This window comes from Chiloscyllium punctatum, chromosome 40 (genome assembly GCF_047496795.1).
Source record: "Chiloscyllium punctatum isolate Juve2018m chromosome 40, sChiPun1.3, whole genome shotgun sequence".
Taxonomy (NCBI): Eukaryota; Metazoa; Chordata; class Chondrichthyes; order Orectolobiformes; family Hemiscylliidae; genus Chiloscyllium; species Chiloscyllium punctatum.
In genome coordinates this window covers 41,461,089-41,479,927 of record NC_092778.1, presented here as the reverse complement: position 1 = coordinate 41,479,927, position 18,839 = coordinate 41,461,089, and the positions used below count along the sequence as shown (strand labels likewise).

The 18,839-nt window shown below is 40.0% G+C and overlaps 1 protein-coding gene across 5 annotated transcripts in view; it reads left to right on the top strand.

The window, feature by feature from the left end:
* LOC140464494 (ankyrin repeat and fibronectin type-III domain-containing protein 1-like) overlaps positions 1-18,839 on the top strand; it is a 924,898-nt gene that overhangs the window by 516,418 nt on the left and 389,641 nt on the right. The gene's annotated exons all lie outside the window — the stretch shown is intronic.

The following is an 18,839-nucleotide window of genomic DNA, read 5'->3' as shown; positions in this document are numbered from 1 at the left end:
ACAGACAGCAGGACACGAACACCATTCAGACTTGTGCTGATTATAGCAAGTAACATATGTACGCCACATAAGTAATGACTATTGGAAGAAGAGAAAAGCTTCCCTCATTATTCAAGGACATTACGAATGCTGGATTCCCACCAGCAAGATTGACCAGAATCCTAATTGAACCAGCACATCAGGGACGAGGAGTCTCTTATTTCGGATTGACATGTATGTTAGACACCAACTTTGATGTTCATTATGCAAGGTTTGCTGTTTGTGGCCTTAGCTTAAACTCCAGCATATCTTTGCAACACAGGCAATATCATCTTGATTTCTTTGCCCATTTATTGAAAGCAGTAAGTAAACCATTTATTTGTAGGGTAAAACAAAATTGAGGTTGAATATTAATATGACTATAGCACGGTGTAGCTGAAAAGAGGTGGGGATGGAGGATCAAATTATTCATTGAAAAGTGAAAAACTATGATTTCTTGGGCCGAGAAGAAAGAACTTAGAAACTAGTGAACTGATAGACTGAAGTGGTTCGAGAAGGCAAATTACCATTATGTTCTCAAGGGCAACTAAAGATGGGCAGCAAATGCTTGCCAGCAATGCTTCCATCTGAAGAATAAGTAAACAATGTAATGAAATGACCACCTTGGCAATAATCACAGATTGAGACCAATGGAGGTGACTCAGCATTTTTTAATAGTTATGGGAAAATTCAGGACATCAGTGTTTTAAAAACAAACCTTATGATTGAATCCTTTGTAATAGGTATTATCTTCATAGGCAAACAAAGTCCAGAATTCACCATGTGAACAGTTAGGTGTCCATTCATCATTGTTCTGCACTTTGCAACAGTTCGCAAATAAGGCATCAAAGACAGCCTGTTAAATATTGATAATTATTATTACCTACTTAGCAACATGTGATGCTTAATTTATGCTTTTTTGTAATTTTGTTTATGTAACCACACTGGAGACTGCGTGCAGGAGACCAAATGCATACTACTCATACCTTCATAACATATGACTTTGGGAGAGGGAAGACCCATGGATAAGGCATTGATGTATTTATGAGGAAGCTAGATGCTTACATAAGGGGTAAAAGGAACAATAAGATATGCTAATAAAATAGTCAACCTGGTAGGAGGCCATTCATCCTGTTTTGTCTGTGTCAATTCTCTGCCAGAGGAAGTCACCTTTTCTCAACTCCTTGCTTTTTCTCCCGAGAGCAATTTTTTTTCCTCTCTTCAGGTCACTAATCAATTCACTTTTATAAGTCATAACTGAATGTGCCTCCACCAGGTAGGACATTCCAGCTCCTAACTACATACTATATAAAAAAAAAGCTTTTCCTCATGTTGCCAATGCTTGTTTGCCAATCAGTTTAAATTAGTTTAAAACTGTTTTTGGTACCTTTCTCAGTGAGAACTATTTCTCCCCATTAATCTGACCTGCTCCTTCATGATTTTGAACATCTCATCCATCCTCTTTTTGGATTCCCTTTCTAATGAAAACAGCCCCAGCTTTTCCAACCTATCCACACAACCGATATTTCTTATCCCTGAATCTTTTTTCTGCATTGTCTTTAGTGCTTTTGCATTATCCAAAGTGTACTGTCCAAATCTGATCACGAAACCTGATTGAAACTCAACCTGTGCTTTAAACAGGTTTATCACAACTTTCTTACTTTTATGGTCTGAAAAATGTGTTGCTGGAAAAGCGCAGCAGGTCAGGCAGCATCCAAGGAGCAGGAGAATCGACGTTTTGGGCATAAGCCATTCTTCAGGAAGGGCTTGACCTGCTGCGCTTTTTCAGCAACATATTTTTCAGCTTTGGTCTGCAGCATCTGCAGTCCTCACTTTCTCCTACTTTTATGATCTGTAGCCCTAAATATAAAGCTTCATTATCTGTTTTCTTAACTTGTCCTACCATCTTCAATTATTTCTGCATTTTGTTGATTGAGGGTTGAGAGGAAGTTCATGTGGACCACAGACCATGGACCTCTTTGATGTTTGGCCTATTTTAGTGTAGATTTTTTGTGAGGGTAAAATTGCTGTCTCAGGATGTATTGGGTCATTATCTTCGACTACCAGTACCATACCTCAAGTGTGACGTTGAAATGTGCCCAACTATGGACACATTTTATTCCTTTGGTATGAAAGTGTTTGTGGTCTGACCTTTTTTTTTTGAAAATTATAATAATGTCCTCAATTTTCTGCCAGAGAGATAATCATACCTGAATTGTCAATAAAAGTTTTGCATGCGGATCCTATGAAAGCCCATCAAAGCAGATGTGAAGGGACTGTCTGGGAAATTGAAGATTCCGATAGGCAATTCTCCTACACCTAAAACCCCCTGAAAATATCATTTTAAATCAGAGAGTTTGGAAGGTTCCATTGCAGTTAAGCAAACAATTCCTCATGAAAAGTTAGATTATTAACTACCTAGTCTAATCCCTGATTAATGATGCTGTTGACTATCAACATACTTCACACTGCGGTGAAAACAATGACTGCAGATGCTGGAAACCAGATTCTGGATTAGTGGTGCTGGAAGAGCATAGCAGTTCAGGCAGCATCCAAGGAGCAGCGAAATCGACGTTTCGGGCAAAAGCCCTTCATCAGGAATAAAGGCAGTGAGCCTGAAGCATGGAGAGATAAGCTAGAGGAGGGTGGGGGTGGGGAGAAAGTAGCATAGAGTACAATGGGTGAGTGGGGGAGGGGATGAAGGTGATAGGTCAGGGAGGAGAGGGTGGAGTAGATAAGTGGAAAAGGAGATAGGCAGGTAGGACAAGTCCAGACAAGTCATGGGGATAGTGCTAGCTGGAAGTTTGGAACTAGGGTGAGGTGGGGGAAGGGGAAATGAGGAAACTGTTGAAGTCCACATTGATGCCCTGGTTCAACCTCAGGGTTGGATGGTGCAGCATCTCTAACCCTTCCACACTGCTGAACCTAACTCACTGTTTCTCCTCACTCTGAGTCCCAAGCCCCACTCTGGACCTGACCCTATATCTTGCTTCTGAATCACACCTGCCCTGCACCCACTTGCACCGTTGGGAAATCCCCATTGGAAGCAAACCTATTTCTCATGTTGCCTCACCAGCCCTACTCCCATAGTTGCCCATAACCTGCCACCATTTCACACCCTCAGGCGACTGTCTGTGTGGAATTTGCATATTCTTCCTGTGTCTGCATGGGTTTCTGCTGAGTGCTCCAATTTCCTACCACAGTCCAAACTTGTGCAAATTAGAAGGATTGGCCATGCTCAATTACCCATAGCTTTCAGGGATATGTAGTTTTGGTGTGTTAGCCATGGGAAATGCAGTGTTACGGGGAATAGGGATGCTCTTCAGAGGGTTGGTGTGGACTCGTTGGGCCAAATGGCCTTTTTCCACACTGTAGAGATTCAATAGATGCCCTAAATCACTTACCATGTCTTGTGTTCTGAGACTCTCCGAGACCCCTACCCCTTACTCACTTGGCACACTATTTACCTGGCACCCTAATCACTTCTCCCATGTTAACCTCCCATCCCAGCACCTGAACATTACATTTATCTTATGTACTTAACATTTCACAACTATGAACTTCTAGATTTCAGTATATGGGGACTGGCCACTGTGATACAGTGGGTGTGCTTTGTTTTCTGCTGACTGTTCTACACTGAGAGACCCATCAGATGGAAATACAGCTCTGCATTTCAGATGGAGCCCTGATCAGAAATTTCTTTCAGTCTTGTGGAGTATTTTAAAAAAGAGTGTAGTGCCAATCTGCATGAAATTGTCACTCCTTGGAAAATTAGTCTCAATATATCTTAGTAGCTCATTGCTGGTGTTAATTTTTCACATGAGCCTATCAAGCAGGCTATTCCAACATGGAAGGCATTGAAATGAGCCTTAAAATTAAATCCCACAGGTACGCTCAGGTACAGTTGTGCTAGTATTTCCTGTAGGCAATCTGACTGTTGTAGGTTTATGTGTATGCAAGAATAACCCAGGTGAGGAACAATAGTTCCCGTTTTGTTCTAAACTGGATTATTCACCTTTTACACACATCCTTAAATGCATTATCTCAGTATCTCCTCAGAAAGACTGAGAAAGCTCTTTGTACAATAATACCCAATCTGAATTATTATGTTGTATTTCTTAACAGCAAAACAGCAGCAACGATTGGTCCACCATTCAGTTAAACTTTGCATAATAATGTGATATATACATAAGACAAAAAAGAATGTGTTCTGCTATTGCATCAATGCAGAAGGAGATATGTCAAATTAACCAAACATACAAAATAGAAGCAGAGGTAGGTCATTTCATCCCTTCAGCCTGCTCACAAAGATTATGGCTGATCTATTTGTGTTTTGAATTCCAATTTGAATTGCAAATTCCTAGCAGAAGATGATTTGAGGCTGTGCTGGGTCTCTGCAATAAAGATGAGGTGGTTCTATTCCCCTATCATTTCACTAAAGACTTGCATTTTCTGTTCACTTTGGACCTTGTCCATTCTCTTTGGAATCTGCTTCTACTACCTTTTCAGGCAGTAAGTTTTAAATACCAACTGTAAAATTATTTTCCTCATGTTATAATGAGTTATTTTGTCAATCACTGGAAATCTGTGTTTCTGATTATGTCCTCTGATTCTTGATTCTTTTGTCAATCACAGAATCAATGTAGCGCAGAAGGAGTCCATTCAGTCCATTATTTCTGCACCAACGTTTCCATCAAGCATTATTATCAAGTGCTAATCTCCTCCCTTTTCCCCATATCCTTGCACACTATTTTTATCCACATAATTATGCCTTCTTCAATGCCTCAATTGAATTTGCCTCCACCACATTTCTAGCTAGTGCATTCCATACCTAAACTTCTCACTGTGAAAAAAAAATTCACATACCTCTTTATTGCTTTTTTTGTTCAGCACTTTAAATCTTATTCCTATTCTTTTTTACGAGTGGAAACAGTTTCTGTCTATCTTCCAGCCTACTCATGATTTTGAAACTTCGGTTAAATCTCCTTTGAGCCTTTTTCTCTCCAAGGAGAATAACTACTTAATTTATCATCATAAGTGAAATTTCTCATTCCTGGAGCCATTCTTGTAAATTGCTTCTGCATTCTGTCCAAACCAATCACATCTTTCCTACATGTTCACAACTGTAGACAATACTCCACTTTAGATTTAACAAGTGTCAAAGACAAGTTTGACATCATCTTGCTCTTGGATTCTATGCTCCTATTAATAAAGCTAAAGGACATTGCCTGTTTTATTAAATACTTTCTGCCTATCACCTGTCCTGCCACCCTCAATGATCTGTGCACATATTCACACAGGTCCCTCTGTTCCTGCACTCCATTTAGGATTATATTTTTTATGTTACTTTGTCTTTCAATTTTCTTCTGACCATTACTTTACACTTCTTTGCATTGAACTTCGTTTGCCATCTATCCACCCACTCCACCAACTTTATCAATGTCCCTTTGGAGTTATACACTGTTCTCATAGTTTATAATTCTGCCAAGTTTTGTGTCATCCGCAATCTTTGAAATTACTCCCTCCAAGCCCAGATTCAGATCACTGGAATTTATATCAAGGAAAGCAAGTGTCTGAATACCGAACCCTGGGAATTCCACTACAAACTACTCCAGCCTGAAAAATATTCATGTACCATTACTCTTTTTTTCCTATCACTCAGCCATTTTTGTATCGACATTACAATTGTCCCTTTTAAACCATGATCTATACATTTTCTCAAGTCCATTGTGTGGTACTGTATCAAATGTGTCCTGGAAATCCATGTCTATTACATCAATGGCATTGCCCTCATTGAGTCCTTCTGTTACTTCATTAAAACACTTCCTGCAAATTAGTCAAACACGGTTTCCCCTTAAGATATCCATGCTGACTATTCCTAATCAGCTATCATTTTCATGTGACTATTGATTCTATCCTGAAAACTTGTTTGTAGAAGCTTCCCCACTACCGAAGTTAAACTGACCGATCTTTAATAACTGGGATTATCCTGACAACTTTTCTTGATCAAAGTAATTTTCCAGTATTCTGACACCTCCCTTGAATCCAGGGAAGACTGAACTCCTCATTATTTTGAATATCTTTATCAAAGTTCCTCTCAAACTCCTTTCAGAAAAACAATTTCACCTTCTACATTCTTTTCTTTTATTATTCATTCATGGGATGAAGGCATTGCTGGCTCAGCCAGCATCTACTGCCCACCCTTAATTGCCCAAAGGGCAGTTAAAAGTCAGCCTCATTGTGGGTCTGGAGTCACATGCAAACCAGAACAGGTAAGGATGGCAGTTTCCCTCCCTAAAGGACACTTACGACCCAGATGGGTTTTTCCCAACAATTGACAGTGAATTCATGGTCATCATTTAACTCTTGGCTCCACATATTTATTGAATTCAAATTCCACCTTCTGCTATGGCAGGATTTGAATCCAGGTCTCCAGAATATTTCCTGGATCTCTGGATTAACAGTCCAGCAATAATACCACAGGCCATTGCCTCTCCCGATCTAACCTCACAACCCAGGACCCATTTTAATAAATCTTTTCTTGACCCTCTTGAAAGTGACCATGATATCCTTTAAGTATGGTGCTCAAAATTGGACACAATACTCCAGGTGAAGTTGAATCACTGTTTCATAATGCGATCTCATAAGTTATGTGCTATTGTACTCTATGCCTCCTAGAATCCTGAATGTCCTTAGCTACATATATGCAGTATAAGTAGTTCAGGGTCAGTTAATTAGTTTGATTCTTTAGATGAAGGGGAGTGATCTTATGAGGAAAGATTGAATAAATTGGGCCGAGATTCACTGAAATTTAGAAGAATGAGAGGTGATCTTATTGAAACGTATGAGATTCTGAGGGGGCTTGACAGATTTTTGATCAGTAAAAGAGTTGAGGTATGTGAGGCGGTCAGAAAATGGAGTTAAGGCTACAATTAGATCAGGTGAAAGCGAGTACTGCAGATGTTGGAGATTAGAGTCAAGTGTGTGGTGCTGGAAAAGCACAGCAGGTCAGGCAACATCCAAGAGGCAGAAAAATCAAGTTTCGGGCAAAAGCCCTTCATCAGGAAGGAGGCTGGGAGCCTCATGGGTGGGGTCCAGTTCCTAGTCTTACTCCAATTTCTAACACAGTATTCTTAACCTACCCTGCTACCTTCAACAATTTGTATACATTTGGAACTATGCCACTATTCTTTCACTGTTTAAGGGATAAAATTCATGAAATTCTCCTCTTAACAGCACTGTAGGTGTGCAGACTGCAGCAGTTCAAGAAAGCAGTTCACCGCCACCTTCTTAAAGGCATATAGAAAGGGTAACAAGTGGAGGCCTAGTCAACAATGCTCACATCCTATGAAAGCAGTCTTCAAAAAAAATCCTCATCAACTCTTTTTGTTAACTTATGAAAAAAGTTTGGAATCTTTTTCTGCATTGTATTTTTGTGTTGAGTGAAACTATTTTCATGTAGATTTCTGTTTTGAAAGCTGACTTAATGGGTATTGCTATCTCAATTCATAACAAAGGTAGAATCATATTAAGTAATCCGTTCAGAGAATCCATGCTCTCACAACAGACTCTATTTGAGGGGTTTATTATTTACAGATTAGTTACTATTGTCTGTTTTTAGCAAAACAACAATCATGCCATGCCATTGCCCTCATTCTGATGAAAGTCTTTTGCCTGAAAAGTCGACTCTCCTGCTCCTCAGATGCTGCCTGACCTGCTGTGCTTTTCCAGCTCCACACTCTCAACTCTAATCTCCAGCACCTGCAGTCCTCACTTTTGCCATGCCATTGATAGTTAATGATCTTTGGCTCATTCTTTAAACTTACATAAATACAATCTGGTTTAAAACACATTTAACCATTGTCATTTGTAATTTTTTGATGGGAGAATGGTTTAAAAAAAAGAAATCCTGGGAACTGGTAACTCTGCTTCCCTAAGTTTTTTATGCATATATTCTATTTGGTCCTGTTGCATAGTGATGAAGAATGTGGCATACTTTTCCCCCAACCCCTCCTCTCATTAGGTTAGTGGTGCTGACACCATTTAAGATGCAATCTTGGCTTTGATCAGCTGACTTAGCTTTAGGGAGGGACAGAACCTGGGTCCCTAATGCTTGGAAACCATACAATGCAGCATATTTGGCCATTGAGCCCTGGGATGGATCTTCTTTCTTGAAAAAAAGGCAAATTCAAATATATTTCCTATTTACATGCTCCTAGAGCAAAGCCTTCCTTACTGGACATGATTATAAACCTTCATGTGTACAGCCTATAATTTTCTGTTTGTTAGGATAATGAATGGAAAAGTAAAGATGCTGTACTTGTTGTTTCTGATATGTGTTTCTGGCAAACATGAATCTTCATGGAGAAAGTGCTATCTAAAATTTTGCCAAATAATCTCTGCAGGGGTAAAGGCAGTTAGGTGAGCGTACGTATTCACATACAGAATTCAGAACAGAGTTGTTACAACTTTGAAATGAATTTAAACCATCTATCTGAAAAAGCAGGGCATGATTGGATATATCATTTTTTTTCCCAAGTGAAGGTTACAATTTATGAATAAAATTGAATGTGATGTTTTCCAGAACAGAAGCAACCATGGACTGAGAGCACTATGTCTGTGAAAATAATGTAAATTAATGTATTTTAACTCTGAGTTGTTGATGTTCCATTGCTGAGTATGTTCAGGGCTGAGTGATTTCTTGATCCCACAGAGAATGAAGAAATATAAGAAGCAGGTGGCAATATGGATTTGAAGCAAAGAGATCAAACATGATCATATTAAATGACACAGCAGACTCCAGGAGCCAGATGGTGTATTCTTGCTCCTATCTGTTATGTTCTTATGTTAAAAGATTACAGGTACAGAAATATTCTCAATTCTTAGTTTTGACTAAGAGGTAGTTGCAGGAATGGTTATTTGTGATTTTATTCTTGTAATCCTTGCAAAATTGTTTGTCCCTTTTTTCCTCCCCGCCCATTTTATTTTCCGCACCAGAAAATTTATTCTGTCTCCTGTTCTAGTTGCTTTGTAATAGTAAGTATATATCAATAGCACAGGTTGTGGAGGTGGGCCATCTCTTAATGGCCTCAACTCAGTTGGAAAAACTCACCATGGAAGGAATCATAATGGGAAAGGATGAGATATTGTCAGGTACACACTGAATCAGAGATATCAGGAGACATTGAGTATTCTCAGTAGCAATTTCAAGTTTGGAAAATTAGTGTGAATGTGTCAACAATGTGTGTGGTGCTGGTGGGCACCACAAGGATCCCCCTGGGAGACTGGTTAGCAAGGTTAGATCTCACAGAATACAGGGAGAACTAGCCATTTGGATACAGAACTGGCTCAAAGGTAGAAGACAGAGGGTGGTGGTGGAGGGTTGTTTTTCAGACTGGAGGCCACAAGTTGAGTGCCACAAGGATCAGTGCTGGGTCCTCTACTTTTTGTCACTTACATAAATGATTTAGAAGTGAGTATAAGAGGTACAGTTAGTAAGTTTGCAGATGACACCAAAATTAGAGGTGTAGTGGACAGCGAAGAGGGTTACCTCAGATTACAACAGGATCTTGACCAGATGGGCCAATGGGCTAAGAAGTGGCAGATGGAGTTTACTTCAGCTAAATGCGAGGTGCTGCATTTTGGGAAAGCAAATCTTAGCAGGGCTCATGCACTTAATGGTAAGGTCCTAGGGAGTGATGCTGAACAAAGACACCTTGGAGTGCAGGTTCATAGCCCCTTAAAAGCGGACTCACAGGTAGATAGGATAGTGAAGAAGGCGTTTGGTATGCTTTCTTTTATTGATCAGAGTATTGAGTACAGGATTTGGGACGTCATGTTGCGGCTGTACAGGACATTGGCTAGGCCACTGTTGGAATATTGCGTGCCATTCTGGTCTTCTTCCTATCAGAAAGATGTTGTGAAACTTGAAAGGGTTCAGAAAAATTTACAAGAATGTTGCCAGGGTTTGAGGATTTGAGCTATAGGGAGAGGCTGAACAGGCTGGGGCTGTTTTCCTGGAGCTTCGGAGTCTGAGGGGTGACCTTATAGAGGTTTTCAAAATTATGAGGGGCATGGATAGGATAAATAGACAAAGTCTTTTCCCTGGGGTTGGGGAGTCCAGAACTAGAGGGCATAGGTTTAGGGTGAGAGGGGAAAGATATAAAAGAGACCTAAGGGGCAATCTTTTCATACAGAGGGTGGTATGTGTATGGAATGAGCTGCCAGAGGAAGTGGTGGAGGCTGGTACAACTGCAACATTTAAGAGGCATTTGGATGGGTATATGAATAGAAGGGGTTTTGAGGGATATGGGCTGGGTGCTGGCAGGTGGGACTAGATTGGGTTGGGATATCTGGTCAGCATGGAAGGATTGGACCGAAGAGTCTGTTACCATGCTATACATCTCTATGACTCTAAATGACAATGGTTTCGTAGCCATCAATAGATTCCGAATTGCTGAGTTTTTTTTGTTGAATTTTATTTCTACCATCTGTCGTGGCAGGATTCAAACCCAGGTCCCCAGAACATTAGTGGAGCTTCTGGATTAATAATCTAGTGATAATACCACTAGGCCATCGCCTCTTCTAACATATCCCCCAAAAGTAATCTGATGACACAGTCTCAGCTATGTGGAGGAATACCCAGCACTGCAAGAAGGAAGTCAGTATCTTTTCCTGCTCTGCCAGTGTTAAACACCACCATCTTCTCTCCAATACCTCACGCTCATTCTATCTCTGCTGGTGCATCCATCTCCCATCAAGCCTCATAGTGAAAGATCTTCTTGGAAGTGGTGATGGCGATCATAACATGATTGAATTTAATATTCAGTTTAAGAATGAGATTCTTGGATTGGAAACAGCTGTGTTTAACATAAATAAGGGAATTACTATGAAATGAGGTTATAGTTAGCTAAAATTGACCAATTGGATAGATTAGAAGGAAGGACAATACACATGCAATGGCAGAGGTTTAAGGAAGTAATTCATGATTCTCAGCAAAAAGATATTCTAGTAAAGAAGAAAGATTCTAGAAGAGGGATAAACCAACTAAAGCTAACCAAGGAAGTTAAGGAGGGTATGATGTTGAAAGAAAAAGCATAGTACAAAGCAAATGTCAGTGACAGTCCCAAAGACTGGGATCATTTCAGAATTCAGCAAGGGAAGGCTGAAAATATAGCAACAATAGAGAAAATAAACTATGCGGGCAACCTAGTGAGGCAGTAAGAATTTATTAAAATATGTGAAAATTAAGATTGACTTCAAAAAAAAAGATAGGCCCTTCAGAAAATCGATCTGGGGAGATAGTTCTGGCAAACAAGGAAATGGCAAAGGAATTAAGCAGAAATTTTGTATCAGTCTTATGTTGAAAGATATTATGAATATCCTATCAATATCAAATAATATAGGGGAGGGATTTAAAACCGACACCACCATAAGAGATTGTTAGGCAAACTAATGGTGTGAAAAGTAAATTGGTCGTTTGGCCCTGATGGTTTGAATCCTAAGATCCTAAATGAAATAACTACAAAGATAATGGATGCATTGGTTGTAAATTTCCAAATATCCTTGGATTCTAGGAAGTACTGGAGGATTGCAAAATTAACAATGTGACACTCCTATTTATCAATGGAGGGAGTCAAAAAGTGATAAATATAAGTCAAATATGCTAACATGTATTATTAGAAAAATGTTGGAATTAATTATTAAGGAAGTAGTACATTTGGAAAATCATAACCTAATCAAGCACATTGGCTCAGTGGATAGCACTGCTGCCTCACAGCATTAGGGACCTGGGTTCGATTTCAGCCTCGGGCAACTGTCAGTGTGGAGTTTGCATATTTATTCTCCCTGTGTCTGCGTGGGTTTCTTCCCACAATCCAAAGGTGTGCAGGTTAGGTGAATTGGCCATGCTAAATTGCCCATAGCATTCAGAGATGTGTAGGCTAGGTGCATTCGTCGGGAGTAAATATACTGTAGGGGAATAGGTCTGGGTGGGTTACTCTTCGGAGGGTCAGTGTGGACTTGTTGGGCTGAAGGGCCTGCTTTCACACTGTAGGAATTCTAAAACAAAGCATGGTTTATGTGGCTTCATGAAAGGGAAATTGTTTCTGACTCGTTTAATAGAAGTTTTCGAGGAAGTCTCAATCACATTGGATAGAGGGGAGCAGATGTGTTGCATTTGGACTTCCAGAAAGCATTCAACAAACTACCTCACAAAAGTTTAAGTCGTAAGTGCCAATAGAGTTGACAGTAACAATTTGGCATGGATAAAGAATTGGCTATTAGGCAGGAAACAGTGTGATGATGCTGCTCCTTTAACAAGGTTATGTTGTCTTTGGCTTTTCTTTCAGAGAGATCATAAAAACAGTGATTCCAAAAAGTCTGGCTTGGATTGGTTTTAGGGCCAGTTTGATTATAGCTAACAGATACTACCTCAAGCAAATGGCTTTCAAGTTTTGAAAAAGAGACAATTGTACAATGAAAGAGTGGCCAGTTCTCCCAGCTCAGCATTTCTCTGATTTGATTTGGTTTCTGGCAGTCTGGCTGTTTACTGAAAGCAGTCAGGCAGTTTTGAGGCTGCTGATCTAAGAAACAGCTACATAGAAGAGGATGCCATTTCTGTCTTTCTTGTAAGACTCTGTGTTTAATTTTCCTTTTTGGCCAAGGGATGTTTATGGGGATTGTTGCAAGTATTTGGAACAGCATCATTAAGGTGGGATAATATGTTGGGGTTTTGTATAGGTTAAGTTATAGTGTATTCTGTTCTCTTTTGTTTGTGGTTCCTTCGGTAATCTTGTAAATAAATTCTATTTTGTTTAAAACTAAGTGGTTTGACCAGCTGCAGCTCTCCTGGAATATCCACTTTACAACTGCTTGTATCAAATAGCAAAGGGTCCAGGCTACTTTCTTGAATTGTTTTGAGGGGATCTGGCCTGGTCCATAGCAAGTGAATGAAGATGAGGAGTTCCTTTGCAGGTTGGTGACCATTTACCAGTGGGGTTTCACAGTGGTCAGTGCTGGGACCAGAACTGCTTCCATTATGTATTAATGACTTGGAGGAAGCAAACAAATGTACTGCAGATAAATTTGCAGACAATGTAAAAATAGGTAGAAAAGCAAGTTCAGGGGTATATAAACACTTTACAAAGATATATTGATAGGTTAAATAAGTTGACAAAAACACAAGTGGTACAGAATGTGAGCAGATGGCAAATAGTCGGTTTTGGTGTAGAAACAGAGCATGAGAGCTCCATATTAATCTTCCTGCTCGTGGCTGGCCTCTTAATGGGCCACTTGTTCTTGCTCACGATTTCATGATGCTTGTACTGGACTGAGATGTATGATTTAGCTGTCTTGTTAAATAGTGGTGGAGCAGGAGCAAAGTACTAAATCACACACCTTGATTTTAATTCCTCTGCTATCCTTTCCTACTGGCTAAAGGGAGTTTGATCTACCTGAATGCCAACTTTAATTCTTAATGTAGACATTGATTTTGCCTCATACATTAACGCTGAGTAGGAATGTCACAGCTTCACAACTCGGTGTGAAGAGGTTTCTTCCACCCTCTGTTCTAGCTTTTTAAAATGTTATTGCATGTCTATATGTTCCTTCATTCTTCACCCCTTTATTGGAAAACAAAGTCTGCTTCTTTCATTTCTGTTCAACGTTTACAAACTTTAACTTCTTTCATCATGTCACCATGTAATTGGAAATATACCAATGAATAAAATATCCAGATTTTCAGTATTTTCTTTATATTTGTATTTCATTGCATTAAAGTAAATCTTAATAAATTAGGAATGATGACTTTGGAATATGGAAAAAATAAGAATATTATTTATTAATTAATTTATTAATTTTGATACAACTGTACTGTTTTATGAAGGAAGTGGAAGTTACTTGTCTGATGTCAGTTCTAAGTCAATTGAGAAACAAAGGCTGAAAATGCACTTAAGTGTGTCTACTGTCTATTGTGGCACAAAATTGATTTTATGAATGACTTGCTAAAGATTTATCAGACAATATATGGGCATTTCATTATGGCAAGTGAAAATACTGCTTCCATACAATATCCTGACCATTCTAAACAGACTTTACAAACAGCTACTCTGGGAGAAATAAAACACAGAATGTATTATGATTTTTGCTAAACTATCAGGCTCAATATGTAGAAACGTTCAGAAAATTTTCCGTAACCTCACTGTAAACGTGGGATCACACCAGGGATTGAAATCTCATGTTTATGTTACAATTGAAGACTAACCAATCTATCCAAGTTCTGTTGTTAATGGATTTTTCAAGTTGCTTTCTTATTCCATCCACTGTTAAACCAGTTTTACCATATTCTGTCCTAGGCCTGGAATAAATACTTCAACCAAGTATCATAAATTCCACGTGACAAATTGCCCAAGTGCCATGCAATTAGTTCCATACTTACAGTTTGAGGATTAGTGGCTAGATTTAGTCCTGAGATTTCCTCAAGCTCCCAGTAAGCCAAAACAACTTTGGGAAAATAGCGTTGCTTAATCAGAAACAATTTACTAACAATCTTAGATAATTAGGAACAGTCTTCTGCAACAGCGATTTGTGCAGTAATCTTGGTTGGAGTAATTTTCACTTGTACATCTCTCAGTTGTGAGCAACCACTCAATAAAACGACAATGCTTGTATAATTTTTTTTAATGTTGTTAAGCTTGGCCTTGTGGTAGTATTGCTAACCTATTAATGCAGGTAATGTTCTGCTGCCTTGAATTTAAATCCCACCATGGCCTTGTTGGTTTATTACATCATAGAAGGAGTTTGGGAATTTCTGATCAGTGTAGTTTAACATCATATCTCGGACTTAATGTTTCAGCTCCACATTGGCCATGTTAGGGTCATTAATATAGCTTTTAAAGCAAAACAGATGAACTAGTCATACTAATTGAGATAAATAAATATGATCTAGAGGCCAGAACCGAAGCATTGCTGCAGGATGACCTAGATTGGGACCTGAATATTGAAGGGTATGTGACATTTTAGAAAGGGCAGGAAATAGGGAAAAGGTGGAGAAGATGGTATTTCAATAAAATATATCAGAACAATAGACAAGTTTGCCTTAATTCAGGAAATCAGGATATAAGCCACTTGGAAAGAGCTGAGGAATGATTTAGGCAAAAGGTCACTTGTGGCAGTTTTGTACCGGTCCCCTAACAGTAGGAATACATATTGGAGGCCTGTCAAAAAGTAGTCTAGAGGAGGAATTTCTTGAAACTTTTTGGGAAGCAATTGTACACAGCATGTCATGGCACCAATCACAGAGCAGACTCAGTGGTTAGCACTGCTGCCTCACAGTGCCAGGGACCCAGGTTTGATTCCTGCCTTGGGTGACTGTGTGGAGATTGCACATTCTCCCTGTGTCTGTGTGGGTTTCCTCCGGGTGCTCTGGTTTCTTCCCATAGTCCAAAGATGTGCAGGTTTGGTGAATTGCTCATAGTGTTAGGTGCATTAGTCAGAGGGAAATGGGTCTGAGTGGGTTACTCTTCAGAGGGTCGGTGTGGACTTGTTCGGCCGAAGGGCCTGTAGGGAATCTAGGGTTTTTACCAATGTGGCTGGGTTAATCGCTGATCTCATACTACAAATGTCCATGCGTAGTTGCAGCCATAGCATGATTGAATTTTATATACAGTTTAAGGGAGAGAAGTGTGGGTCCAAGTGGATTATTTTGTATTTAAACAGGGGCAATAATGAGAGCATGAAAGCATTAACAAAAATTAACTGGCAATTTAGATTAAGAAATAGGCCAATAGAGATGTAGTTCTGTACTTTGAAGGGGATATTCCAGAAAGCGCAGAATAGATACATTACAACAAGTAAGAAATATTCTAAAAGACGGACCTATTATCCATGGCTAACTAAAATAGTCAAAGGTAGTGTCAAACTCAAAAAACATTAAATTCTGCAAAGACAGATGGCAGGCCAGAAGATTAGACAGAATATAAAAAATAGCAGTATAAAAAATATAAAAAAGAATTACAAAAAAGATTAATGAGGAGGGAAAAAAATTAGAGTGGGAGAGAAAGTTGGCAAAAATATAAAAACAGGTAGGAAATGTTTCTTTAGATATTTTAAAAAAGAAGAGTTAACAAAATGGTCCTATAGAAAATCAGTCTGAGGAATTAGTAATGGCAAATGAAGAGATGGTGGAGAAATTGAACAGAGTTTGCATCGATCTTTACAAGAAAGGATACAAGTAGCATCCTGGAAATGATTAAGTCAGGAATTGAAAGGGTGGGAGCAACTGAAGAAAATTATAATTACCAGGGAAGTAAATTGTTGGAACTGTGAGTTGACAAGTCCCCAGTTGATAGGTTTTACAAAGAAATAGCCAGTGAAATAGTTGAGTATTGGTTTTAATTTTAATTAACAGAGTCAGGGAAAGTTTCTTTTGGTTTGGAAAATAGCTAATGGTTAGTCTTTTATCCAAAAAAGAAGGGAGACAGAAAGCAGGAAACTACAAGCCACTGAGCTTAACACCTGTCACAGGGAAAATACTACAAACTTATAACAGGGTGCTTGGATGAGTTCAAGGAAATCAGGCAGAGCCAACATAGTTTTATCAAAGCAAACTCATGTTTAACAAATTCATTGGAGTTATTTGAAGAAGTAACTTGTACTGTAGATAAAGAGGAACCAGTGAACGAGTTGTATTTAAATTTCAAGAAGGCAGATAATGTGCCTGCAAAGGGATATAAATAGGTTCCGTGAGTGGACACAGGTCTGGCAAATGGAATACAATGTGGAAAAGTGTGAAATAGTCATTTTGGCAGAAAGAGCAAGAAAGCAGCATATTATCTAAGTGGTGAGAGGTTGCAAAACTGTGAGATGCAGAGGTCTGGGTGTCTTAGTGCATGAATTGCACAGTAAAAAAATGTAGTACTGGAAAAGCACAGCCAGTCAGGAGAGTTGATGTTTGAGCATAAGCTCTTCATCAGGAATGGGGTGGGGGGGTGGGGGGAGGGAGCAAGAGTGCTGAGAGATAAATGGGAGGGGGTGGGGCTGGGAGGAAGGTAGCTAGGAATGCGTAAGGTGGGGGGTGATGGTGATAGGTCAGAGTGAAGAGTGGAGTGGATAAGTGGGAAGGAAGATGGACAGGCAGAACAGTTCAAGAGGATGATCCCGAGTTGGAGGGTTGGATCTGGGATAAGATGAGGGGAGGGGAGATGAGGAAACTGATGAAATTGACATTGATCCTGTGTGGTTGGAGTGTCCCAAGGCAGAAGATGAGGTGTTCTTCCTCCAGGCGTCAGGTGGCCAAGATTTAGCAGTGGAGGAGGCCCAGGACTTACATGTCCTTGGCAGAGTGGCAGGGGGAGTTGAAATGATCGACCACGGGGCACTGGGGTTGTTCAGTGAGTGCATGCCAGAGATATTCTCTGAAACGTTCCGTGAGTTGGCATCCTGTCTCCCCAATGTAGAGGAGAACACGTCGAGAGCAACCCACACAGTGGATGAGGTTTTTGGAGGTGCAGGAAAATCTCTGCCGAATGTTGAAAGATCCTTTGGGGCCTTGGATGGAGGTGAGAGGGGAGGTGTGGGCACAGGTTTTACTCCTCCTGTGGTGGCAAGGGAAGGGACCAGGAGTCCAGCTATCGGCTCCACCCTCCACTCCACACCATTACCCCCACCTTCATCTAAATATTGCATTCTTAGCTAACTTCCTCCCAGCCTCACAGCCATCCCATTTATCTCTTAGACCCCTATTCCCCCTCCCAACATTCCTGATGAAGAGGTATGCTTGAAACATCAACTCTGCTGCTCCTTAGATGCTGCCTGACCAGCTGTGCTTTTCCAGTGCCACACTTTTTGACTCTGACCTCCAGCATCTGCAGTCCTCACTTTTTCCATGAATTGCAGAAGTTTAGTATATAGGTTCAACAAGTAATCAGGAAAGCTGATAGAATGTTATGGTTTACTGCAAGGGACATTGAATGGAAATCTTGAATCCCTACACTATGGAAGCAGGCCATTTGGCCCAACAAGTCCAAACTGACCCTCCAAAGAGTATCCCACCCAGACCCATTCCCCTACCCTATTACTCGAGATTTCCCCTGACTAATGCACCTAACCTACACATCCCTGAACATGATGGGCAATTTAGCATGGCCATTCCACCTAGCCTGCACATCCTTGGGCTGTGGGAGGAACTGTAGTACCTGGAGGAAACCGACACAGGCACGTGGACAATGTGCAAACTCCACACAGACAGTTACTCAAGGCTGGGATTAAACCTGGGTCCCTGGCACTGAGCCGACATGTCACCCATGTTGGGGGTGGTTGGGGGTGGGTGGTGGTGGGGTGGTATGCTTCAGCTATACAGGGCATTGGTGAGATTGCATCTAGAATATTGTGTAGTGGTCACAATACTTACGAAAGGATTAATGGATTGCAAGCCATTGAGAGAAGGTTTAATAGACTAATAGCTGGAATGAGCTGATTGTCTTATAAGGAAAGGCTAGACAAGGTAGGCCTCTATCTTCGCCAGTTTAGAAGAGTCAGGGGTTACTTATTGAAATCTGTAAGACCCGGGAACTTGACCAGGTTGATATTGAGAGGATGTTTCCCTTTGTAGGGAAAATCTAGAAGTAGGGGGTCATAGTTTAGAAATAAGGAATCACCTATTTAAAACAGAGATAAGGAAACATTTTTTTCTGGGTGTTATAGGTTTCTGGAATTCCCTTTCTCAAAAGGCAGTTAATGCAGACTCTTAAAATAGTTTAAGGAGAAATAAATTCTTGATTAACATGGGAATGAAAGATTATCAGTGATATGCAGAAATATAG